Raw genomic sequence first — 26,411 nt, forward strand, 5'->3', positions numbered from 1 at the left:
ATGGTTGATGTGCTTACTTTTTAGCTCTTTCTAAACTATTCCCATGGTTGCCATTTTCTTGATCAATATATCTCATGTTTTCTCAGCATGCATTTGTGGTTTATCCAGGGCAGTAGACATAGGTGACAGGAGGACTTTTTCAAGGGTGGGACAAAGGCTTCTGTTGTCTAGCCTCTTTCATTCAATGAGACTGGCTCAATGCATCTGCCTCTTCTTGCTCCCACTCTGGACACCTGTAACAGTAGAGCATACTCATCCCTGCCTGTTTCTGGTCAGTACCAAAGAGCTCCAGTATAGCTGTTGGGTCCATTAATATGGGTGGCAGTAGTGGCTAATTCTAACGAGCCGGGGGGCGTCAAAGGAGGAAGCTTAGTTTGCTCTCTCTCTCTCTCTCTCTCTCTCTCTCTCTCTCTCTCTCTCTCTCTCTCTCTCACTGAGAGTCGTGCTGCCTGAAGGCTGGCCATTCCTCAGGTAGAGCTGCATGCTTAACTGTACAACTCTACTTGACAAATGGCCAGCTAGCATGCAGCGTGACTCTTAGGTGGGATGAAAAAGGAAGGAAGGAACAACCCGAGCATCCTCCTTTGACATCCCCCTGGCTCGTTAAAATTAGCCACTACTGGTGGGTGGGGTTGGGGATGGGGTGGAGAGGCAACCATCACCAAAACCACTGCACATCATCAAAGGTGTGTACCACAGTTGCAAACACCACCTCCAGCTTCAGAGGCAGGATGCCTCTCAATATCAGTGGCAGGGGAGCAACAGCAAGAGAGAGGGCCTGCCCTCACCCCTTGCCCGTGGGCTTCTCAGAGGCATCTGGTGGGCCACTGTGGGAAACAGAATGCGAGACTAGAAGGGTCTTGCAGGGCTGTTCTTACATCTCCAGGGTCTCCATGGCTGGCAATGAATTCCATAAATATTGCCATGTGCTGTCGTTATACAGCCATTCTAGTTCCAGACTGGAAATATCACGTGCCAGTTCCCTTTCGGAAGTGTAATTAGTGGTGACGCGTGAGCGGAACATTTCAGTGGCTGCGCCCCCTCCCAGCAACTCCCTGCCATGCAAAGTGAACTGAAGACATTTTTATTTGGTTAGACCTTTCCAGACTATTCTTGATTATTTTTAATTATTTATACATTCACTCTCATTGATTTTTCAGACTCAGGTTTCTTCGACTGAAATTATGGTTTCAGTGTATTGGAATGTTCTTGCATGTTGTTATTTTATGTATTTTAATCTGTCGAAATCTGCCTAGAATCTCTTTCTTTTTAAGCAGACTTTTTAAAAGTAGACAAACACCTTTCAAACAAACATGGGCGAAATTCTCAGCAGGGGGACTGAAAAGAAAGTTCACTTTACAAAACCAAACACAAATATAGATTTCAACTCAGCCCTAATTAAGTTGTTATACTTTATGATTATAAACAAAAGTACGTATAGTCCTAACTATAAATTAGGCTTGACTTGTCTCTCTCCACACATATAGCATAATTGCATTAAATTCTCTTAGGGACTGGTGCATGCTTTTCACCCAATATCCAGACCATGGAGCTCAAATGGATGCATGGGCCTTGTTTCTGATAAATAATACAATGTCTCAGAACATCACCAGTGGCTGTCCATATGGTGAGAGCAATATCACCCACCAAACTGGAGACAGGTTGTGGAAGAGACTTGACAAAATCTTTTCCAGTACTGAGAAATAATCGATATGTCTCTGATTATGGGGACTCCACCTCAGGATATAGTCATACTGTAGCTTAGTTCTAGAGCATGTTGCAAGCATAAGATTCGATGTTCCGTTTGCAGCAGTGTAAATAAATGGCTATTATTTGAGATTTTTAACATCATAGGAGACAAAACTTGGCCACTAGGGCTAAAGGTCTGCACAATATTTTCTGCTTCCAATTTTCTAATCAAAACTAATTGTTTGGATGAAAATGTCTTCCAGATGCTTTAAACTATGCAAACATCCACCTTTCTCCAGTCCTGTTTGGTGACATTATTCCCCCTGCCTGCTGTTTGTTTCTCCTTCCTGAATTAGTCTTGTGGTTGATCTCACCCACTCAGGGATCACAGAACAACTATCACATCATTATACAGGTAATTAGACTTGGCTGTGTCACATGCATGATCCCATCCAATCAGGGATCACAGAGTGAATGGCACAATACTACATGCTAGGGCAAGTTAAATGAAGATGCAACGTTTTTGTGAGGAGTGCTATGTCAAAAAAAGAGAAGGATTTTGGTGTTTTTTGTTTGTTTGTTTTTGCTTTGCCAATGATTTTGATCAAAAGGCTGAGTGGTTTTGCCTCAGACCAAGCCACTTCATATCTTCACAGCAAGCATACAGAATTCTGGAATTTGTGGACAGAATGCAGCATTTCAGGTTGGCTTGCACCTCTCTCTTTTCAGAAATTAACCACTGCTTCAGCTATTTCAGCAGATCACGCTGCCTTTAAACTTCCTAAACTGAAATAACGTAGCAACAGCAGCATGCATTCAGGAGCTGGGAGTATTATTTTAATTCTCAAAGGCATTACAACTTCCCATTATGGACTGTAATGGCAAGCAATTTTGTGTGTGTTATGTCAGATTGCTAGGCAGAGCAATTTGGGTAGTTTCATAGACTGATGGATTCGAAAGCCAAAAGGGACCATTATCAACATCTCGGGCGACCTTCCTTGTAACACAGGTCATAAAAATTCACCTAGTAATTTTTAGGTCAAGCCCGGCCTGACCTCGAGGTTAAACTTTAGTAAAGCTGGGGTTTTTTGGTTCCCTTTTTCAAATTACAATAAAGGATTGTTCCGCTGCGGCTGGGTAGCTGTTGTGTTTGCCTTTGCAAAATGGCCTTGGTGAACTGTCTTTTTCTAAATCTGCAAAAGAGATTTGCTGTGGGAATGAGAGCATGATAGGGAAGCCTGGAGAGATTTTTTGTTTTTTTGTTTTTGTCTCAGCTGGTGGTTTTTTGGCTGACCTACCATAGACAATCCGCTCCCCTCCCTGCAACAGACGAGTTTATAATGGAAATGCTGACATCTCGAGAAATGGCCCCAGTGGCCAGTCTTTTAATACAATCACATTATGCCAAGTTTGCAAAAATACATATTATTTAAAGGCCGGATTTACTGTTTGGCAGCTTACAAGCCCGGTAATACCTTGCATAAATGATCGTCTTTGGGTAACATTTGCATGCCTCTGTAACAATATGTAAATGCGACACTTTCCCTCTTGGAAAACTCTGAACTCCCTAATGAGCCAAAGGGCCAAACATGCAAATTGAGTCCATGATTCACGCCTCTGCCTCTCGTTTAATTTCTCCAAATGCATTTTGCATTTTGATTATGCCACAAAATGCGGTGTGGAGGGCCAGAATGGAGAGAAAAACAGGCGTTTGCGTGCAACAGATTTCTTATATCAAGCAGCATGATTTACTTTAATCATTTTGGGAGTGACAAACCGCAGCAAACGCAGGTTTCATATGTCTCCCAGGTATGTGGAAGTCATTTGTACAATGGTGTGCTTACAGTAATGCCTGCACTTAGGTCTGCTTTTGTCTCAGTTACTGCATTCTGGGATCATTTACAGGACCACTTTGAGCAACGCATTGCATGAAATGGGTGCCCTTTAGAGGCACACCCTCCAACATTGATCAGACCATGTGTGATAAGTCGCAGGGTCCATTTGCATCTTTGGCCTTTTGGCTCATTGGGGAGTTCAGAGTTTTCCAAGTGGGAAACTGTCACATTTACATATAGTTACACAGGCATGCAGATGTTACCCAAAGACAATCATCTACAGTATGCAAGATATTACTGGGTTCATGAATAGCCCAGTAATCAATCCAGTCTTAAATAAATGTATATTATTTTTGGAAAGTTGACATCATATTGTATTGGAGGGCTGGCTAGTAAAGCAGTTTCTGGAGGTGTCTACGTTCCCATTATAAACTCGTACATGTGTGTGGGGAGCATGAGATTGTGATTTACTTTATGAGTTTAATATAATGACTTGTTATGAGGCTGCCCCAAGTTGTGACATATGGTATATACCACATTAAGAAAACAGCTTGAGAACTCACAAGCTCTCTCATGTTATATACTAGTTATCGCCACTGGGGGAGCTCTGACAGAAGAAGGAGTGACTGTGAAATTGATGAGTTACAGCAATATTGTGATGATCTTACCATTTCAAAATGCCACGTGTGAATCAATGTCAGCTTCTACTATTGTTGGTACAAATCTAACAAGAGCCAGCGTGGTGTAGTGGTTAGAGTGCTGGACTAGGATCGTGGAGACCTGAGTTCAAATCCTTATTCAGCCATGATACTTGCTGGGTGACTCTGGGCCAGTCTCTTCTCTCTCAGCCTAACCTACTTCCCAGGGTTGTTGTGAGGAGAAGCCTAAGTATGTAGTACACTGCTCCGGGCCCCTTGAAGGAAGAGTGGGATATAAAATGTAAATAAAATAAAATAAAATAAATAATAAATCCTTTTGGGAGCAAAGCGAGGCTGGAAAAAATAGAAAAATTCACATTAGCAAAAGCCTAGCAGAGTCATGTGCGGGCTACTGCAGCTTCACAGGAATTTGCTATAATGATTTCAAAGGAAATTTGTTGGGAAGTTATAGTAGACCAATTTCTGTGGAAGGACAGAGCACTGGAGGTGTAGGCTGTGTAAGAGAATAGTTGTTATTTTAGCAATCTGAGAAAAGGCCGCATTCACACATAACACAGAACTGGAGTTGAAGAGACCAGCAGTTTCCAGACCGTTATGTCCAAATGCAGGCTAGCCCCTTGGAATTCTGGTTCTGCTCAGAGAGCAACCCAAGTTTCCACTCCCCAAACTGCAGTTTGTACTGCAGTTTCCAGGTTGTAGTGCGTTTCGCCACTCCAACCTGAGGCTTAATGCAGCCTGTGTTATGTCTGAATTCAGAAATGCAGGCTGCGTTAACTCCAAATGGAGTTGAGGGAGGAAGCTCCTCCCTCTCTCCAGCTTTTGTATATGTTTTGACGGTTTTTATGCTATCGTAACCGCCCAGAGACGAAAATTTGGGGCGGTGTACAAATTTGATTAAATAAATGCATAAATAAATGATACCACTCATTTACAATGAATACAATGAATATTTATATACCGCTTTTCAACAAAAGTTCCCAAAGCAGTTTACATATAGATAGATAGGGAGCCATTTTATATCTGTCTATCTATCTATCTATCTATCTATCTATCTATCTATCTATCTATCTATCTATCTATCTATCTATCTATCTCCAAAGGGCTCACAATCTAAAAAAGAAACATAAGATAGACACCAGCAACAGCCACTAGAGGGCTGCTGTGCTGGGGATGGATAGGGCCAGTTGCTCTCCCCCTGCTCAGTAAAGAGAATCCCCACTTTAAAAAGGCACCTCTCTGCTCGGTTAGCAGGGAGAAGTTACGTTTTTAAAAAAATCTACCCTGCTCTTCACAGATATGGCCTTCAGGGGTTCTTACAAAATCATAAAGCACAAAATAAAACAATCTAAGCCAAAACCATAACATAGAGTATAACTATTTATTTACTGCTTCTCAACAACTGCAAAAAAGCACTCAAAGTGGTATCTATAGCAAGTAAAATGAATTAACATGGGAAGATGGTCCCCTGTCAGAAGTAGACTCCCAATCTATAAAAGAGAGCTGCCAGTGGAAGGATGCTGGGCTGGGCTGGATAGGGGCAGTTGCTCTGCCCCTGAGAAATGTAGGGAACTATCACCTGACACTTTTATCTAAAGCCAAGAACTCCAAGAGGAATGTTTGTATGCCATTTACATGCTTTGTGAAATAAACGGAACTTCAAACAAAGGGGCTATTTCTATGCTGTCATTTCCATGCATGCTACTTATACAAGGGACCTACAGCACGTGTGGTCACGTCCCTCATTATATGTTGCTTGACTCTAACTAACAGCCCCAAAGTCCAAGCAAAACGAATGGACTTCTCCAGGGACCTAAACGGTGTCAGAGATAGCACTCAGGGAACTTATTTAAAAAGGAAGGTTGTTCACATGATCCAATTGACAGTGTGACAGGAGCCTTCTTCATTTTATTTATCTATAAATAAGGCAGGAGCCTTCTACTTTATTTTATCTATCTGTCCGGCTGTCTGTCTGTCTGTCTACAATTATATATGTGAACTGCTTTGGGAACTTTTGTTGAAAAGGGGTATCTAAACATTCATTGTTGCCGTCGCCGACCTGCCTTCCCCTCCACCCACGATTCAAGCCTACAGAGGACTCTGCGGCTTGTGCACCCACACATGTGGCACAGCAGTGACCAGGGGGGTGAGTGGGAGGTGGGGAGAATGGCAGCCGGGTCGCCAGATATCCCGCAATGCACCAGTGAGCAACACGATGCCCTGGGATCTCTCCGGCTGGTGGGACACTCCTTTCCCCAGCCTCTATGGTAGGTATGGTTGCCAGCAGTCTGAAAGGAGCTCCCAGAAGCCCGCTTGCCCACACGACCAGGCAGTGAGGTAAGAGGCATGCATTAGGGGTGTGCATAAAACCGGCTGGCCTGGTTGAGTTCAAGTCCAAACAGGACCCGAACTGTTCGGGTCCTGGACTGGGCAAGTTCGGTTTTGCCCCCACATCGAACCTCCCCCCGCCGGTCCCATCTGGTCCGGACTGGTGCAGGGCAGGTTAGCAAACATTTAAAAAATACTTTTTCCACTTACCCCTTCCAGCGGGGGGGGGGCTCTCCGAGGCTGCGGAAAGGTCCACAGTGGTTCCCCCTCCCATCGCCGGCCTCCGTTATGCAGTAAATCGCCCCATTTGGGCATTTTATTCAGTGGACCACTTCTCCACTGCATCAGTTCAGTTAGTTGAGAAGTTCTGTCAGGCTGCTCTCTCACTGCAATGGAGCTTCCTTGCTCTGATCTTTTTTTTTTTTTTTTAAGGAAAAATAACCCCACACATTCTCAACCAATTATTGCAACTATGACAACCAACTTGGAGAATATGTATATACCACTTTTCAACAAAAGTTCCCAAAGCGGCTTATATAGATAGATATTAAATGGCTGCCTGTCCCCAAAGGGTTCACAATCTAAAAAATAAGCAGAAGACAGGCAACAGCCACTGGAGGGATGTTGTGCTGGGGATGGATAGGGCCGGTTGCTCTCCCCCTGCTCAGTAAAGAGAATCACCACTTTAAGAAGATGCCTCTTTGCTCAGGGGTTAGTCCAACTACTCCAATATTCTGTCTTTCAGACACACCTCACACCTATTTCAGAGATGATCTTTCCCTCTGAGAAGGGCTTTTTTGTATATGTCAGTTTGCAACTTATATATGCCTTGTTCTGAATCAGAACGGATAGCCATCAGGTTGTACCTTAGAGATCAGTGAAACAGACCAAAAAGGTTGGAGTCCCTCCCTTTCCTGATTTCCTGTGGCTTCTTAAAGGTGATCTATGCAGCTAGATGAACACATTGACATTTTTGCAAGCAGAAGCTGTGGGGTTGTTTGCAATGTACGTGTGGTAGTTCTGGTCAGCGTTTCTCCAGAGGGTTAGAATTGGCCCATAGCACAGAGTGGGTGGGGATGTGGAGAAAGCATCTGAGAACTTTTTTCTTGGATGGAGCTGCTAACATTCTCTTCAGATGTCAGTTTGTTCTTGCGGGAGGACCCTGAGAACCCTTTTGGATACCAACTGGAAAAATCTTGATTCCAATCCTAGGGAGCATTCCCTTTCTTCTGTGATTGGGGGCAGAACAGGAAGATGTTGCTGGTGAGAACTCCTGGTCCAGCTCTTAGTCTTTAGGGAAAAGCTCTTACAAGACAATTTGTGAAAATACCAAAATCTGCTACATTATCTGAAGACGCCATCATCTGAAGATATATCATTGGAGCAATGCATACTTTCAGCAATATGTTTCCACCTATAGCCACAGTTAAGAATATAAGAACAGCCCTGATGGATCAGGCCCAAGGCCTATCTAGTCCAACATCCTGTTTCACACAGAGGCCCACCAGATGCCTCTGGAGAGCCTACAGGCAAGGGGTATGTGCATGCCCTCTCTCCTGCTGTTTCTCCCGTGCAACTGGAATTGAGAGGCATCATGCATCTGAGGCTGGAGATGCCCACAGCCACCAGACTAGTTGCCATTGATAGACCTGTCCTCCATGAATTTGTCTAAGCCCCTTTTAAAGGCATCCAAGCTGGAAGCCATCACGACATCTCATGGCAAAAATTCCATAGTTTAATTATGTGCAGTGTGAAAAAGAGCTTCCTCTTGTCAGTCCTTAATTTCCTGACCTTCAGTTTCATGGGCTGACCCCTGGCTCTAGTGTTGTGAGAGAGGGAGAAAAAATTCTCTCTGTCCATCCTCTTCACCCCATGCATAATTTTATACACCTCACCCTGCTGAGATACGATCCTCCCCATCTCTGGCAATTTTCAGAAAACACCTGAAAACACATCTCTTCAACCAGGCTTTCTCAGCTTTTAAAAACTTGTTTTTAACTTGTTTTGATTATTTAATTGTCGTTTTATGATGTTTTTAATGGGGATGTGCACAGAAATCATCGGCGCCGGCGGGGGTAGCGCTTTAAGGGAGGAGGAGGGTGTACTCACCCCTCCCGCCGCATTTCTCCCGCCGGCGCACTGTTTTTTTTAAGCCCCTCGGGGCAGCAGCGTTCCTCCCTATTGCCCCGTTTGCCCCGTTGACCGGAAGTGGCCGGAAGTGGCGAGTGCACGTGCGCCCATTGTGCGCATGCGCACACACATGGCAGAAGGGCGCGCACGCACGCAACAGGCGCATGCCCCACTTCCGGCCGATGGGGCTAACGGGGCGGCAGGGAGGAATGCTGCCGTCCCGAGGGGCTTAAAAAAAACAGCGCGCCGGCGGGGGAAATGAGGCGGGAGGGGTGAGTACACCCTCCTCCTCCCTTAAAGTGCTACCCCCGCCGGCGCCGAAACGCCGAAACCGCCCCCAGTGCCGAAACATTTCGGAGGCCTTCATAATGGCCTCTGAAACGTTTCGGGCACATGCCTAGTTTTTAATTGTTGTTGTTTTATGCTTTATAATTTTTGTTTAATTATTAATTTATTTTAATGGTGTTTTAATGTAAACCGCCCTGAGCCTTTTGGAAGGGTGGTATAAAAGTTTTAATAATAAATAATAAGTAAGGAAATCATGACTCTCCTTCGTCACCTCTTTTCCGAACTAAAAAGCCACAGACACTGCAGCCTAGCCTCATAAGGAAGGTGCTCCAGGCCCCTTGGTTGCCCTCTTCTGCACCTTTTCCAGTTGTACAATATCCTTCTTAAAATATGGTGACCAAAGCTGTATGCAGTACTCCAGATGTGGCCGCACCATAGATTTGTATAAGGGGATTATAATATTAGTATTTTTATTTTCAGTTCCCTTCTTAATGACTCCTAGCATGGAATTTGCATTTTTCACAACTGCCGCACACTGACTCAACACTTTCAGTAAGCTGTCCACCATGACCCCAAGATCTCGCTCCTGATCAGTTACCAACAGCTCAGATCCCATCAATGTATATGTGAAGTTGGGTTTTTTTGCCCCAATGTGCTCTTTACTCTTGCTTACATTCAGAAGCGCTCTTACCCCTAGACTGTGGGGCCGAAGTCGAGGACCTCCACACCCCCTAGGGGCCCCCAAATCCTCTTTAGCCTGTCCTGGGTGGTGTGGTTTGTGCCCTCAAGAACCTATGTCTTAAAAAAAATGGTGATTAATATGCAGTGGGGAGAGGGAGGGGGACTCCAAAGACCTTTAGGTCCATGGTAGGTGCACCTATGCTTACACTGAACCACATTTGCCATTTTGTCACCCTCTCCCCCAGTTTGGAGAGATCTTTTTGCTCAACTGATCTTACAATCAGTTGTGGATTTCACTACCCTAAATAATTTAGTGTCACCTGCAAATTTGGCCACTTTTCTGCTTACCCCAACTTCTAGATAATTTATGAACATATTAAAGAGCACTGGTCCCAGTACTGGTCCCTGGGGGACTCTACCTCCTACTTCCCTCCACTGTGAAAACTGTCCATTCATTCCTACCCTCTGTTTCCTGTCCTTCAACCAGTTACCGATCCACACATGAACCTCTCCCCTTATTCCATGACTGCTAAGTTTACTCAAGAGCCTTTGGTGGGGAACTCTGTCAAAAGCTTTTTGGCAGTCCAAGTATACTATGTCAAACAGATCACCTTTATCCACATTCCTGTTGACACTCTCAGAGAACTCAAAAAAGTTAGTGAGGCAAGACTTTCCCTTGCACAAGCCATGCTGGTTCTCCTTCAACAAGGCCTGTTCTTCTATATGCTTAACAATTTTGTCCTTAAGAATACTTTCCATCAATTGACCCAGCACCAAAGTTCAGCTGACCAGCCTGGATCCCCCTGATCACTTTTTGAAAGTTGGAGTTACATAGGCTACTTTCCAGTCCTCTGGTACAGAACTTAATTGTAGGGACAAGTTACATATTTTTGCTAGGAGATCAGAAATTTCGCATTTGAGTTCCTTCAGAACTCTTGGGTAGATGCCATCTGGCCCTGGAGATTTGTTAATTTTTAGCTTTTCAAGACAGTTTAGAACATCTTCCCTTGTCACCTCAAATTGGCCCATTTTTTCAGCCACTAAAACTGAAAAGGTTAATTCTGGAAAGGGTATATGGTCAGTATTTTCCACCATGAAGACAGATGAAAAGAACTCATTCAGCTTTTCTGCAGTCTCCTTATCATCCTTAATGATCTCTTTCATGCCCTCATCATCTAAAGCAGGCCTGCTCAACTTAGGCCCCCCAGCTGTTTTTGGACTACAACTCCCATAATCCCCAGCCACAGTGGCCAATAGCCAGGGATTATGGGAGTTGTAGGCCAACACCTGCAGGAGGGCCAAAGTTGAGCAGGCCTGATTTAAAGGTTCAACCAGCTCCCCAGAAGGTTTTCTTTATATTTAAAGAAAGTTTTTGTTATTCCCCTTGACACTTATATGCTCCTCAAACTCTCTTTTTGCATCATTGTCTCCTTGCATTTTTTTGCCAGAGTTTATGTTCCTTTCTGTTCTCTTCATTTGGGCAGGATTTCAGTTTTCTGAAGGAAGTCTTCTTCCCTTTTATAGCTTCCCTGACTCTACTTGTTAGTCAGGCTGGCATCCTCCTGAACTTGGTGGTTCCTTACCCGCTTCTTGATATACATTCCAACTGAGCTTCTAGTAATGCGGTTTTAAATAAATTCCATGCTTTCTGGAGTTATTTGACCCTCCTGATTTTCCCTTTCAACTTCCTTTTTACCAGTCTCCTCATTTTTGAGAAGTTTCCTCTTCTGAAGTCCAGCGCATCTGTGTTGGACTTCCTTGACAATTCTCCACTTGCATATGCTGAATTGGATCACACTTTGGTCACTGATACCCAATGGTTCTGCAACTCTGACATCTTGCACCAGGTCCTGGGCACCACTCTGGATTAGGTCCAAGGTCACCATCCCTCTAGTTGGTTCCATGACCAACTGTTCTAAGGCACAGTCATTTAGCATCTCTAGAAATTTGGTCTCTCCTTACCTGAATGTGAATTTACCCAGTCTATGTGTGGGTAGTTGAAGTCACCCATTATTACTGCCCTGTCTCTCTTTGACACCTCTCTTATTTGATTCTCCAGCTCACTCTCAGCATTATGATCAAGAGGGCGATAGCACTTCCTTCGTAAAACACTTCCTTTCAGTCCTTGTAATGTTACCCATAATTATTCTGTGGAGGACTCCAGTCCACCTAGGTTTTCTAGCTTGTTGGAACCAATTCCTTCTTTAATATACAGTGCTACTTCTCATCCAATCAACCCCTCCTTCTGTATAGTTTATATCCAGGAATAACTGTGTCCCACTGGTTCTCACCGTTCCACCAGGTTTCCATTGCACCCACTATTTCTATGTTTTCATTAGTAATTAAGCACCTCCACTCACTCATCTAGCTTCGGAGGCTTCTGACATTGGTATATAGACACCTATAGACCGAGTCCCTCATCTGGTGTCGGCGTGTCCTATCCCCCCTATCATTTGACCTATTTGGCAAGCTGTCCTGTGTTTCCTTCTGCTCAACTCCTGGCTCTGCTCTGCCCCCTCTGGTTTATCCAAAACATTTTCACCCTCACACCTTAGGGGATTTTGCTGGCCGAACCAGATACCACCCAGTTCCTTACGGCAACCCTACCAGGCATCATTTTAAAAACTGCTCTGTGGTCTTTTTTATTTTAAGCGCCAGCACTCTGGTTCCATCTTGGTTCAAGTGGAGCCCATCCCTTTTATACAAGCTTCACTTGCCCCCAAATGTATCCCATTGCCTAATGAATCTAAACCCCTCCTCCCGGCATCACAGTCTCATCCACACACTGAGACCCTTCAGCTCTGCTTGTTTCACTGGTCGTGCACGTGGAACAGGTAGCAACTCGGAGAATGCTACCCTGGGGGTCCTAGATTCCAGTATGCTACCCATCAGCCTAAATTTGGCTTCCAGGACCTCCCAACTGCATTTTCCAACTCCGTTGGTCCCAACGTGCACCACTACAGCTGACTCCTCCCCAGCACTACCTAACAGCCTACCTAGATGCAGCGTGACATCTGCAACCTTCGCACCAGGCAGGCAAGTCACCATGCGGTCTACACGTGAGTCATTGACCCATCTCTCTATGCTCTCAATGCAGATAAAGCAGCTCCCATCTCACAATACTCAGCCCCTCTTTCCAGGCCCTCAATGAACTTCTTTTCCCTATACTGGCCTATAGCCTTGAACCCTTGTGCAATTGCTTCCTAGCCCTGTTACTCAGATCCCGACCCCCATCTTCCATCCCCATAATATAGGGAGAAGAAAAGGGAAATCGCCAGCTATTTTAGAGTAGAAACATGACCCGCTCCTTCACAGGAAGCCCTTCATTTATTTTCTCTCTCCTTGCCACTTCCTGGTCCTTTTATTCCACATATTTCAGCCTACAACCATTCCTGTCCTGTGTGTGAAGTTCACCCAAGCAAACTGACTATGCTTTTCACACACAACAGTGGTGCTGTTCATCAAAAAACATTTCACAGATGACCCATCATCTTCTGCACTACACCTATTTGTGAGCCTTCTGTGATATCATAGTATGTCAGCCAAGAATGGCAGAGAGGAGTGTTGAAGACGGGAAATTAGCAAAAGTCAGGTTTGAGCTGATTTTACATATAAGATTGCTGTAGAAATCTCAAGCACACATTAGTGGAAACACTGAAATCTAGAGTTTATCATCTTAAGTATCACGAACCCTGTGCAAAGTGAGAAAGTGCCTTGAAGATGCTATTACAGCCTCTTTATGTGAAAAGCGGGCAGGGCTTTTCTGGTATTACCATAAAAAATGCTACCTCTTTGGATATTCATTTTCTCATAGACCTGGAAAATATTACCAATATTTGCGTATGTGTAGGAAGGTGGATTTTCTTTTGACGGGGGGCTCAGGGTGGGGAAAAGAATGTAATTGACAGATAAAAAGGATGTAGAAAGGGTAATTTCATTTTCCATCAGAAGTGAGGTTTTATGTTGGGAATTAAATTAACAGCACATGAAATTGGCTTTTTCCTAAGTTCATATTTTTTTAAACTTTTTTTTCGTTTCAATAAAAATAGCAAAGGGGGGGAAAGGATCCCAAACTAAGGTAGAGACAATGAACAAAGACGATGAACAAAGGCTATAAAACTTCTATACCGCCGTGTGCCTTTACCAGTTTCCATTTGCTCTGCACTTTCTACTGGCAAAGTAGTAACAAAAAAGTTATGCTTATAAATGTTCCTTGATTTTGTTGTGTATGATGTTCAATCTTTCAATTCCAGCTGCTGGTTTGGGTCTCTTTTGCTTTCCACTTTCTAGGTTATAACTTGTTGCCTGCAGGTTGTGATTTCTCTCTCACAGACACACATACACGGAATGGAAAGGAATGATCTTCACCGGGGCGGAGATGCAAGTGTTTGGCAAAAAATGTCTGCTTCAAAATATGGAAGGTTGAGAAGTGAAATGGTACTGATCCCTGTCAGTTATAGGTGGGGTGAATTTGGATGGGGAAAGCTATGAAAGCAGTGAGTTTTATAGCTGCTTCCTTCATAAACACAAAGTAATCTTATGCTGATTTAACTAAAAGTTTATTCAGAAACTCATCCATTTTTCTTTCCCTCCCTTTCCCTTCCTGACTACATCCCCTACACTCTCTACAGGATTCCCACTGGGACAAACATCCAAACAGCAAAACACAAAAGATTACTAGACAGAATGCAATACACCCTGCCCCTTTATAACAACCAAAATTGAATTGATTTTAAATTCAGTGACAAAGTCTTGAAGTTTTTTAGGTGGTCTACTGTCATGCACACTTCTCCTAATTCTCGGGTTCTCTGGCACAAGAGCTGTTAGTGATAGTTTTTCTCATAGTATGCATGCTGGAAATTCTTGAACTGTTCCCTTTCTTTCCATCATTCAGTGTGACAGAACCTCCTCAGATTTTGATGATTTGTTTCCATCCAGAATATTGGGAACATCCCTTTCTCACTTTATAAGGCAGCTGTACCTGAACAAAGTCCCTTAACTGAAATGTTCGCTGTTTCTCACGCTGTTGCTGATCCACATACAATTTGTATTTTTGTTGCTTCTCCCTTACCTGATCATTAATATCTGCATCCTTAGTAAGATGGCACAGAAATCCCTATCAGTTGTTGCCATTGGATACATCTGGTAGTAGCTTTGTGTTCTCTCAGCAAATCAAAGGGTGATTTTCCTGTAGTAGAATGAGGATTCAATAAGTAAATAGAGTTTCACAGATTCCTTCCTTCCAGGGTTGTTGTTGTGTAGTAGACAGTTGTAAATTTTCTTTCACTAATCTGTTCATTCTTTCCACTAAGTCATTTCCTCTGAGATGGTGCAAGGAAAGAGTCTTGTGTTTTATCCCACAGTTAGGCAAGTATTGCACCATTTCGAATGAGGTAAGCTGTGCCCCATTGTTAGTCACAAGTTCTTTAGAAAGACCATCTCTCACAAAAAAATAAAAATAAAAATGCAGCTATGAACCTTGTTGGTAGTAATGTTGTCAGCAAATGAAACTTCTGGCTGCCTAGAACAGTAATCCACTATCACTATTAAAATCATTTGTTTTGCAGGTTGGTTATCAAAAGGCCCCATTATATCTAGAGCAATTTTTTTCCCAGGGAAAAAGGCCCTGCCAGCACTCCTCACCCCATCGGTCTGGGCAAGCAGTGGCCCAATTCAGGCCTCCACACAAGCGCAGAGGCCATTAGAGTAACTTCCATGCATGTGCAGATGCCATTTACATGGACCACTCAAACCAGACTACTGCCAGTACAAACAAACCAGCTCATTGACCAGGCAGTTTGGTTCGAGTTTGGTTCAAACTCAAACCAAACTGCCCTTCATAGTTCCATGCACTGCTGACTTCCATCCCCTGCTAACTGGGCAAAGAGGCACCTTTTTAATGTGGTGATTCTCTTTACTTAGCAGGGGGAGAGTAACTGCCCCTATCTAAACCCAGCACAGGACCTCCAGTGACTGTTGCTGGTGTCTATCATGTTTCTTTTAGATGGTGAGCCCTTTGGGGACAGGGATCCATCTTATTTATTATTTCTCTTTGTAAACTGCCCTGAGCTATTTTTGGGGGGGCGGTATAGAAATCAAATAAATAAATAAATTCACACCCCTAAAGTAAGTCCTGAAGTGTCTCACTGCCCAGAAACATGCTAGAGCTTCTTTTTCAATGGCAGAAAACATCTTCTCTGAAGCAGCAAGCACTCTTGAAGGAAAGACAATGATAACTCCCCAGTTCCTTTTTTGCTGGGTCAAGACAGCACCCAAACCATATTCAGAAGCATCAGAGATTACAGAAGTGTACCAGTTGGTGTCAAAAGAAGTGACAGCAGGGCTTTCAGCACTGGCCATTTTGATAGTCTGAAAACTAGCTTTGCAGGATGCAAGTACCCTAACCCTAACCCTTCCTGCCCTTCTGTATTTAGAACAGCCCTCCTGCCCCTGGACTTGTGTCATCACTGGATTCTCCTTTACCAATATAGCTCTGAACCAGCTCAGTTCAAACCAGCTGAGCCAGTTCGCACACCCCGTACTCACAGGTGATACTTAAGGCATGCAATACTATTGATCAATAGTTTCACCAAGCAGTTAGGATATAGAATGAGCCTGAGCCATTTTGGAAGGGCGGTATACAAATCAAATAAATAATAATAATAATAATAATAATAATAGAATAGAACTTGTAATGTTCATCAATCACATTCAGAGTAGGGTTGAAATGATCATCTAAGGCTTGCAGAACAGCTTCATAAGGGTTGGCATCCCCTTCCAATCTGGCAGGAAAGGGCAAGTGATTATATAACCTCTGGCCTTCAGGGCCCAGGCAGAGAAGCAATATAGCCTTCCGCTGTGCTGGAGAGCAGGTTCTCCTGGGGTGAACAAAAAAAAAGGTGGTGGTGGAATATGAGCAATGCTGTAGTGGGCACCCAGTAAACAACAGAGTCCAGGATTGATAAGGAAAATGGACCTTAAGAGGTTGTGCAGTTCAGGAAGCTGGAGAAATAATCAGCAGCAGCAATAGTAGAAAGCAGCAGTTTGGGAATGTAGGCCTAGTAAAACAATGAAAACCAGATGCAAGAACTTTATTTTATTTTTTATTTATTATTTATTTTTGCATTTTTATACCGCCTTTCGTTAAAATATAACCCCAAGGCGGTTTACAAAAGTTAAAAACATACAATAAAAACACAATAAAAACAACATGCTTAGAATATAAAAACATATAAAAACAGGCATAAAACAATACAACAAATAAAAACACCCAGAAGCAGCAGTAAAAACGATTATGTAAAAGCCTGGGTAAAAAGCCAAGTCTTTACAAGCTTTCTAAAAGCCATGATGGAGTCCGAGGAACGAATGGCCACTGGGAGAGCATTCCAGAGTCTGGGGGCAGCAACAGAGAAGGCCCTGTCCCGAGTGCACGACAGCCGGGCCTCTCTCATTGTCGGCACCCGGAGCAGGGCCCCCTCAGATGTCCTCGTCAAGCGGGCAGCAACCCTTGGGAGCAGGCGGTCCCTCAAATACCCCGGGCCCAAACCGTTTAGGGCTTTAAAGGTCAAAACCAGCACCTTGAATTGGACCCGGAAACGAACCGGTAGCCAGTGCAGCTCTTTCAAAATGGGGGTGATATGTTCCCAACGGGCAGCTCCGGATAAAACCCTCGCTGCCGCGTTTTGCACTAGCTGCAGTTTCCGGATATTCTTCAAGGGCAGCCCCACGTAGAGCGCGTTACAGTAATCCAGCCGTGACGTGACTAAGGCGTGGGTAACCGTGGCCAGATCTGCCTTCTCGAGAAAGGGACGCAGCTGGCGCACCAGCCGAAGCCGTGCAAAGGCACCCCTGGCCACCGCCTCCACCTGCGCTTCCAAAAGCAGAGCCGGGTCCAGTAGTACCCCCAAGCTGCGTACTTGCTCCTTCAAGGGGAGTGCAACCCCATCCAGAACTGGTAAAATCTCCTCATCCCGATTGGCTCTCCTACTGACCAACAGTACCTCCGTCTTATCCGGATTCAATTTCAGTTTGTTAGCCCACATCCAACCCATCACGGCCTCCAGCCCCCGATTCAAGACATCCACCGCCTCCCTAGGATCAGATGACAAGGAGAGATAGAGCTGAGTGTCATCCGCATATTGCTGACAACTCAGTCCAAATCCCCGGATGACCTCTCCCAGCGGCTTCATGTAGATGTTAAACAGCATGGGGGACAAGACCGAACCCTGCGGGACCCCACAGGCCAACGGCCACGGGGCCGAGCAGTAGTCCCCCAGCACCACCTTCTGGACCCTCCCCTCAAGAAAGGACCGGAACCACTGCAACGCAGTGCCTCCGATTCCCATACTCGAGAGGCGGCCCAGAAGGATACCATGGTCGATGGTATCGAACGCCGCCGAGAGGTCCAGCAGAACCAACAGGGACGCACTCCCCCTGTCTAGTTCCCGGCGTAGGTCATCCACTAGAGCGACCAAGGCAGTCTCAGTCCCATACCCAGATTGAAAAGGGTCCAGATAATCCGTATCATCCAAGACCCTCTGCAGCTGGGACGCCACCACACGCTCTATCACCTTGCCCAAAAAGGGAAGGTTAGACACAGGTCTATAGTTGTCCAGGCTGGAGGGATCAAGGGAGGGCTTTTTTAATAGAGGTCTTACCACCGCCTCCTTAAGGCCCGATGGCATCCTGCCCTCCCTTAATGAAGCATTAACCATCACCTCCAGCCATCTGCCTGTCCCCTCCCTGGCAGCTTTTATTAGCCATGAAGGGCAAGGGTCAAGAGCGCATGAAGTCGCCTGCACACTGCCCAGGATCTTGTCTACATCCTCAGGCCGCACCAACCGAAAAGAATCCAACACAACGGGACCAGATGGTACCAAAGGCACGTCTGCCGGAACTGCCAAAACTCTGGAGTCCAGGTCAGCACGGATGCAAGCGACTTTATCTGCAAAGCGACAGGCAAACCGATCACAAAGAGCTGTAGATGACTCTTCCCCCATTGTCCGGAGGGATGTGTGGAGCAATGTTTTCACCACACGAAACAGCTCTGTTTGCCTGCACTGAGCAGACGCAATGGAGGCGGAGAAAAAACGTTTCTTCGCCGCCCCCACCGCCACGGCGTAGTCCCTAAAATAGGTTCTAGCCCGTGTTCGATTGGATTCGTGACGACTCTTCCTCCAGCGTCGCTCCAGCCGTCGTCCGAGTTGCTTCATCGCCCTAAGCTCCGAGGAAAACCAAGGAGCGGAACGGGCTCCACCAAGCCGGAGAGGGCGCTTGGGGGCAACCGTGTCAACAGCCCGGGCCATCTCTCCATTCCAGAGATCAACCAAGGCCTCGACAGGGTCACCAGCTCTGGACACTGGAAACTCCCCGAGGGCCGTCTGAAATCCAAGCGGATCCATAAGCCTCCGGGGGCGGACCATCTTAATTGGCCCACCACCCCTGCAGAGGGTAGACGGAGCAGTCAAACTAAACCCCACCAGGTGATGATCTGTCCATGACAAGGGAGTGGTCTCAAATTCCCCCACCTCCAGATCATTTATTTCCCGGTCGGCAAAAACCAGATCCAGAGTGTGTCCCGCCACGTGGGTAGGGCCCGATACCAACTGAGACAGGCCCATGGTTGCCATGGAGGCCATGAAATCCTGAGCCGCACCCACTAGGGGGGCCTCAGCGTGGACATTGAAATCCCCCAAAACAATAAGCCTGGGGGAACCCAAGGCCACCTCCGAGACCACCCCCGCCAGCTCAGGTAGGGAGACTGAAGTGCAGCGGGGTGGTCGGTACACCAACAGAATCCCCAGCCTATCTCGGAGGCCCACCCTCAAGGACAAACACTCGAAATTCTGAGATTGCCTGACCGGGCACCTGGAAACGGGGAGGTTCTCTCGAAAGATGACTGCAACGCCTCCTCCCCGACCCTCGAGGCGGGGCTGCTGCACGATCTGGAAACCTGGAGGACAAAGCTGAGAGAGACCGACCCCGCCCAGTGCATCCAACCAGGTCTCTGTCACACATACCAGGTCAGCACGCTCATCCACAATCAGATCGTGGATGAGAGATGTTTTTGCGTTAACTGACCTGGCATTCAGCCAGGTCAAGAACTTGCACAAGCTTTGCAGGCTCACACTTTTAGCTGATTCAAAATCACATTGCCAAATGTTTATGGCTGCTTCCCTCATAGACACAAAGAAATCTTAAGTAGATTTAACTAATGGCTTATTCAGAAACAAACAACTCCATTTTCTCCTTCTCCTTCCTCTCCCTTTTCTTTTCCGACTCCACATCCACCCATCCCAACTCTCTACAGGATCAACAACAACAAAACATACAAGATTACTAGATAGAATACAACTGAGTGCTGCTTCTGAATGCCTTCAACTGGTAGCTAACTTTTTCTTTGCTCTGAAATTCCCATCATTGCAATGTCTCATTCCAGAGAGTGTCTGATTTTAAAAGGGATCTTCCAGCTGCAACACCAAGAGAAGCATTACTACAGCCCAGTTAAATTTCACTCACTACCCTGAATTTTGCCTTTCTGCTCTCCCAATACACTCCTCCAAATTTTGCCACCTGGAATGTTTCACCCCAGCCCTAATTTTCACATAGGAACATAGGAAGCTGCCATATACTGAGTCAGACCATTGGTCCATCTAGCTCAATATTGTCTACGCAGACTGGCAGTGGCTTCTCCAAGGTTTCAGGCCGGAATCTCTCTCAGCCCTATCTTGAAGAAGCCAGAGAAGGAAACCCACTTGCTCCTTCCCTCCATTGTGAAAACTGTCCATTTATTCCTACTCTTCTGTTTAGGAAACATAGTCACATTGGAAGATGCCATATACTGAGTCAGACCATTGGTCCATCTAGCTCAGTATTGTTTACAGAGACTGGCAGCGGCTTCTCAAAGGCTGCAGGCAGGAATCTCTCTCAGCCCTATCTTGGAGAAGCCAAGGAAGGAACTTGAAACCTTCTGCTCTTCCCAGAGCGGCTTCATCCCCTGAGGGGAATCTCTTGCAGTGCTCACACTTCTAGTCTCCCTTTCATATGCAACCAGGGCAGACCCTAATTAGCTATGGGGACAAGTCATGCTTGCTACCAGAAGAGCAGTTCTCCTCCTCTTATTATCGCGGATGCTAAAAAGAGCATCACTGTATCTGCTGTGCCCCTTCTTCCTGTAACATGCAGAGGCATAACTATGATCGGGCAAGGGGAGGCAGCTGTCTAGGGGTCCTGGCCTCTCGTGGGGGGGCTCCAGAGACATGTCACGTGCCTCCCCCCCCCAGAGCCTGCCGCAGCTCCTTCAATTTGAATTATTTTATTTTTTAAAAAATTTCCTCCATGTTCATGTGAGCGCGCCATATTTCCTTGCCCTCCCTCACCACCCTTTCCCCTTGTCAGCTCCTCCTCCTTCCCCATCCATTGGCTGGTGGCACCCCACGTGATAAAGAAAGGGAAGGCAGGCATGACTGAGTGGTTCAGCTTGGCTTTCTGGACGCTGAGAGCAAGGAAGAGGAGGTCAATGGTAGCCTCACCAAGCTAGCCACTTCTAAAAAATTAAGTTCTTCTGTTATGGAGATGCAGGAGCTGCGGCAGGACTCAGGTCCCTCAGGTTAGCTTGAGAGTGCTGCTTGCACCATTGCTCATGTTGGGCATTGATTCATTTGGGGGCATTATGGCCCGCTTCTCCCCCCCTGCCCGCCCGCTGCATGTCTGGCAGTGGGAGTGGGCATATTGATTCATTATTGGGGGCATTATGGCTGCCCACCCGCTCCCCCCCCCGGCCTGCTCAGGCTTCGCTTCTATTTCCCTAATCAGGGTGGTGGGAGGAAGGGGAAGCAGAGTGTTTATTCATTTTTAATTGTGACGCTCCGCTCCCCCTTCCCCCGTTAGGAAAACAGAAGTGGGGAGGCACACACAGGGGAAGAGTGACAAGTGTGTGCTTTTCACAGTTCCTGGGCTCCGTTTATCAACCGCTGTTTAACATCCAAGGCTGTTCTTTGACTCTTAATCACTTAACATGCAAAGGTAGGTAAGGGAGTGGAGAAATCACTCAAACATTACAGCCCTGTCCTTGGCACATGAGATCCTATGGGTCTTTTAAAAGTATACATGATCAAGGAGAAGCAGCCTCTCTTCCTAGCTCTCCCAAATTGGAGAGAAGTCAGTAGTTGCAAGGTTCCATTCGTGGCCATTTCATTTCCTGCATGATTATAATCTGCTTTCTGCCCGTTCTGTATCCCATCCCATCCAGCCTCAAATTTATTTGAGACACCATGCCTCCTGAGATTCCTAATGCCCCTCCCTTCTGTCCTTTAAGAAACTTCTGAAAACTTATCTATTCTGCCAGGCTTGTGTGTGTGTGTGTGTGTGTGTGTGTGTGTGTGTGTGTGTGTTTCCCCCCACTCCACCCCACTGTTGTTGTTTTAATTATGTAAACCACCTCATCTAATGGAGTCAGGCAGTCAATAAATTTGGTTTTGCTGTGCTGTTATTTACACCTTTTAACTAGTTGGGATAGTTAGCAGAGTCTACATTGGGCCAGAAGAAGGAGAGGTGGCGGGGTGGGGGGAGGCATTTTAAAATCTTGTCTCTGGGCCCAAGCCAACCTTGTTACACCCCTGGTAACATGGCCACCAATTCCTTTCTGGGCTCTTACTTTCCATTCTTACTTTTCAAACTGTCTGGGGGTCATTCAAGACCACATTCTCCCATATGCCCCTTCAAACTGAGCCGTGAGGCACTTTTTAAAATGGCGGCTTTCTTATATGTAAAGGGAGAGATCAACTCCCTTCAGCCTCCCTTCAACTCCTATTCAGCCCAGCATCGCATCTCTCCAGTGGCTGTTGCTGGTGTCTCTGGTGTAGATGTGTGTATAATAATAGCAGCAACAACAACAACAACTAGCTGGGCCGGGAGCAGAGCATCTGCACCTTTAGTTCTCCCCCTGCCGCCAGCCACGGCCATTTTCTTTGCCTGCCCACCCGCAGCCCCTGCCTTCTCCCCCTCCCGCTGCCACCCATTCTCCCTGTCTGACCGCCTGCCTGTCCAGCACCACCGCTTTCCTCTTCCCCTGCTGGCAGCTTGCTCGCAAACTCTTGTGAGAACTGCCACACATGGGATTAGCGATGGGTATGCCTAAGAGAAATCTCTATATAGACAATATTAATGATGTCTGAATGTCTAACACTGCTTCTAAAAACAGCATGCTTCAGAAGTGTGGGTGCTTTTGTTCAAGACCATGACTAATTTTGGTGCTCACCCTGGATTTCAAAATGCTCTGTTAGAGTGGAAACACAAGTCAGGGACATGTTTCTGCTGTAACAGAGCTCCTCTGGACTTCAGGGAGAATGCACAAGAGTAGCCACGTGTTAGAAATGCAGGGATCAGCCCCAGGGTGAGTGCTGCATGTGTGCTGCTGTTAGAAGCACACTCACAGTGGAAGTTGAGATGTCAGCCACCCATAATAATAGCAATGATAATCTGTGCCTTCCTGTGCACACCATTCAGCAGCAGATCATAAAGCTATTCACATGAACTACCCTACCCACGATTGCATAGCCCTACTGGGGTAGGGCTGCTCGTATGAAGCCCCAGGGTCGAGGCTGGTCCTGATGCTGCCCCACGAGAGAGCCTGGGAATTTTCCCCATGCTACTAACCAGGTAGAAGGGCATGAACATGCCCTCCTACCCAGGTCATGTTTTGCATAGGTTGTACGCAGCCCGCACACACACACAGAGCTGGGCGGCACTCAGCTGAGGAAAAATCTCTTAATGCACCACACTCCTGGCGTGGTGCATTGAGGGATGCCAGGGGACTCTGGATCCCTGCTCTGCCACTCTCTGCAGCATGGCTCATGTGCTGCACAAGTGGCAAAGCCTTGGACATAACGTTGATTGTGTGTGGAGAGGCAGGCAGGAGCCTGCCTCCCTGCCAGCCCTCCCCCTGTGCCATCATTACTGGTCATGTGAATGAGCTTCATGTCTCTGCCAATTAAAGTGCAGTACAAGAGCTGTCCTTGTGATAGCAAGGTTGAATTGTCCCCTTAGGTAAGCAGGTTCCATCTTGGTTTGCTTTAGGATATGAGCACGGTAAGATATTTCCCTGCATGCTTGTATGTAGAAGGTCCCAGGTTCACTCCCTGGCATCTCCAAGTAAGCCTGGGAGAGCCACTGCCAGTCAGTGTAGAGTAGACAATACTAAGCTAGATTGGCCAGTGGTCTGACTCAGTATAAGGCAGAGATAGGGACATTTCAGCTGTGACACCAACGTTTTGGAACACCCGTCCTAAGGAAGCCTGTTTAGTCTCATTTGGGGGTAAGATTTCCTGGCCCAGATGTAGCTTTCCTGGGTGGTCTTCAAGATGGTCAGCTGTGATTTCTTTTGCAAGCTCTCTTTCATTTGCCACTTTTTAAATATGCTAATACTCCCCCCCCAGGTTTATTGTTCTTATTTTAAATATTTTATTTGATGGGTATTTTTTCTGTTTTTCATTACCATTTAGCCGTTCTGGATCCTTCTGAAGAAAAGCAAGATGGAAAATTTAAGAATAAATTTTAAAAGGAAGAAAAATCAGCTGTGCAATTTTGGAAAGATGTCCTGTTGTGTCCCTGAGTACAGCAGCTAATGAGTGTGGGGTGAGGAAATCCACAGCATGATAAATCCACAGCATGATGAAATCAAAACAGGGGGTAAATGATCCTCTACCTCCACAAGGAATAATGCAACATGGGGTTAATGCTTTTGGAGGCAGCCTCATGTCCAGCAAAATTCAAGTCATTTCCTCCTTAAAGGCCACTCTTTTGATGGTAGGCTCCAAAGGGCTCTAATCATGATCTAGCCACCTTTGTGGGGATAAAATGTTCTGGATGGCAGACAATTAAAAACCAAAGAGGTGGTTTGATCAAGCAAGGTTCAGCATGGTGTCAACGTTGGGGCTCCGGTTGACTGGCAGGAAATTTAGGACAGACAAAAGGAAGTACTATTTCACTCAGCACATAGTTAAGCTATGGATTTCTCTGCCACGGGATGTGGTGATGACCTTAAAAGGAAACATCCAAATTCTTGGAGGACAAATTGATGGACAAGAGTTCTATCAATGGCTACTAGTCTTGATGGCTATAGGCTGCCTCCATGTTCAGAGGCAGAATGCCTCTTGTGATATTCTGCCATGCATGGGTAGAGTGACGACTACACACTGGATGATAAGTCTGCCCCAAAGCCAGAAAGCAGGAGAGTCCAGCAGGGGGAACAATCAAATGTATTTGTTCCAGTACAACAAGGCATGGCACACTCTGATTAAGTACACAGAACTGGTTCCAACCAGAATATGGATGGCAAGCCCATCCATCTGCTAGGAGAGAAGAGTTGGTCTTAAAGAAACACACATATCTGGTAGGCCATTGCAGGGAACAGATTGCCGGCCGAGATCCACCTTGGATCTGATCCAGCATGGCTGTTCTTATGATCCAGCATGGCTGTTTGCTGGAGAAGAAGACAATTTCTAAGCAATGGTGGATTACCGCATAGGCAGTATAGGCAACTGCCTACAGTGGCAAATCTTGGGGATTAGCATCTTGGGATAGAAGGAAACATAATCCTTTTTTTTTAACCTTTAAAAATGCTGCTGTGTAATGGCAGAGGCAGAGGCTCCTAAACCATTACAGGAGGTGAGGTCAGTCACTGAAGAATGTTGGTGAAAGAGGTTCACACTCAAGCCCGGCTAACTCACAAATGACACCAAGCGGGCGATTTGGGGCCACTTCTCACCCCTGGGGGCAGCAAATCTTTGACTGTCTATGGGAGGCAAAAAGATTACTCTGTTCCTGTTTCTAAGTGAAAATTCCAAAATGAACATACAGCTCTCCTGTTGAAAAAGGACCCCCCCACACACCGCAAATCCTTTTGTGCAAAGTGAGGAGAGGATGAGGTTGCTTTGAACATATGCACACTATCCTTCAAACTCCTTACTGAACAATAAGGCCTACGATCTGAGAGAATGGGGTTATCTCCCTTTGTTGACCTGAATGTTTTTTCCCCCTCAATACCAAACAAATGCCATTGCTGAGATATTTTCTTGTCTTACCTTTCTGCAGATAAGAGCATTTCAGGATAAGAAAAGAGAGTGCTTTGTGCAAAGATATAAAAGGAGGGAGAGTTAAAAACAATGTGTTTGGGTGGAAGAGGAAAGAATGCCAGCTTCATTGTGCAACGGTGAGCAATACCCGGTGTTGCTGAAGGCAAACAGAAATGAGAATGTAAGCTCTTTGGAATATTATCGTTCCTTAACATTTTGATAAAGATCCTTAAAAAAGGAGTCTACATTTTCCTCGACAGCCGTTTAATTTGCTGTAATCATCTCTGATAGAACAGCTGATGTGTGCGCAGTTACCCCAGGTACTGTTTAAGTGGTGACTGAATTACTCTTAGATGACTGCTAAATGATACAAAAATGGACCATTTTTGAGATGCTTCGGTTTTTCTGCTCTGAGACTGCAGCAAAATAACATCATCTTTCAAATTCCGTTTCAGCTGTGTTCTGGAAGAATTCAGGAGATGTTGAAGGTGCATTCAGCAGAGGGGGACAGCTGTAAGAATCATAATTCTAAAAAAAATGCATTGCAGGGTGGAAGACAGAAGCCATATTCATTATTAGGCCCAGAAGAAAGGCACTTTTAAAAACTTCTCTGAAAAAATAAAAACAGCAAAGACTTTGAGGAATTTCCTAGTTATCTTTTCCACTCCACTGACTTTTGGCTCTGCCACCAAATTGAAACACCATTTTCTGAACAATAATATCATGTGCTT

General features: G+C 45.7%; 1 long non-coding RNA gene across 1 annotated transcript; it reads left to right on the forward strand.

The window, feature by feature from the left end:
• The first annotated feature begins 2,202 nt into the window (after nucleotides 1–2,202).
• LOC128347656 (uncharacterized) lies at nucleotides 2,203–26,411 on the forward strand. The gene is made up of 3 exons (XR_008317644.1): nucleotides 2,203–2,392; nucleotides 24,109–24,241; nucleotides 26,136–26,411. It is a non-coding gene; the product is annotated as an uncharacterized LOC128347656 (long non-coding RNA).

The sequence above is a fragment of the Hemicordylus capensis genome, chromosome 2 (assembly GCF_027244095.1).
Source record: "Hemicordylus capensis ecotype Gifberg chromosome 2, rHemCap1.1.pri, whole genome shotgun sequence".
NCBI classification, from domain to species: Eukaryota; Metazoa; Chordata; class Lepidosauria; order Squamata; family Cordylidae; genus Hemicordylus; species Hemicordylus capensis.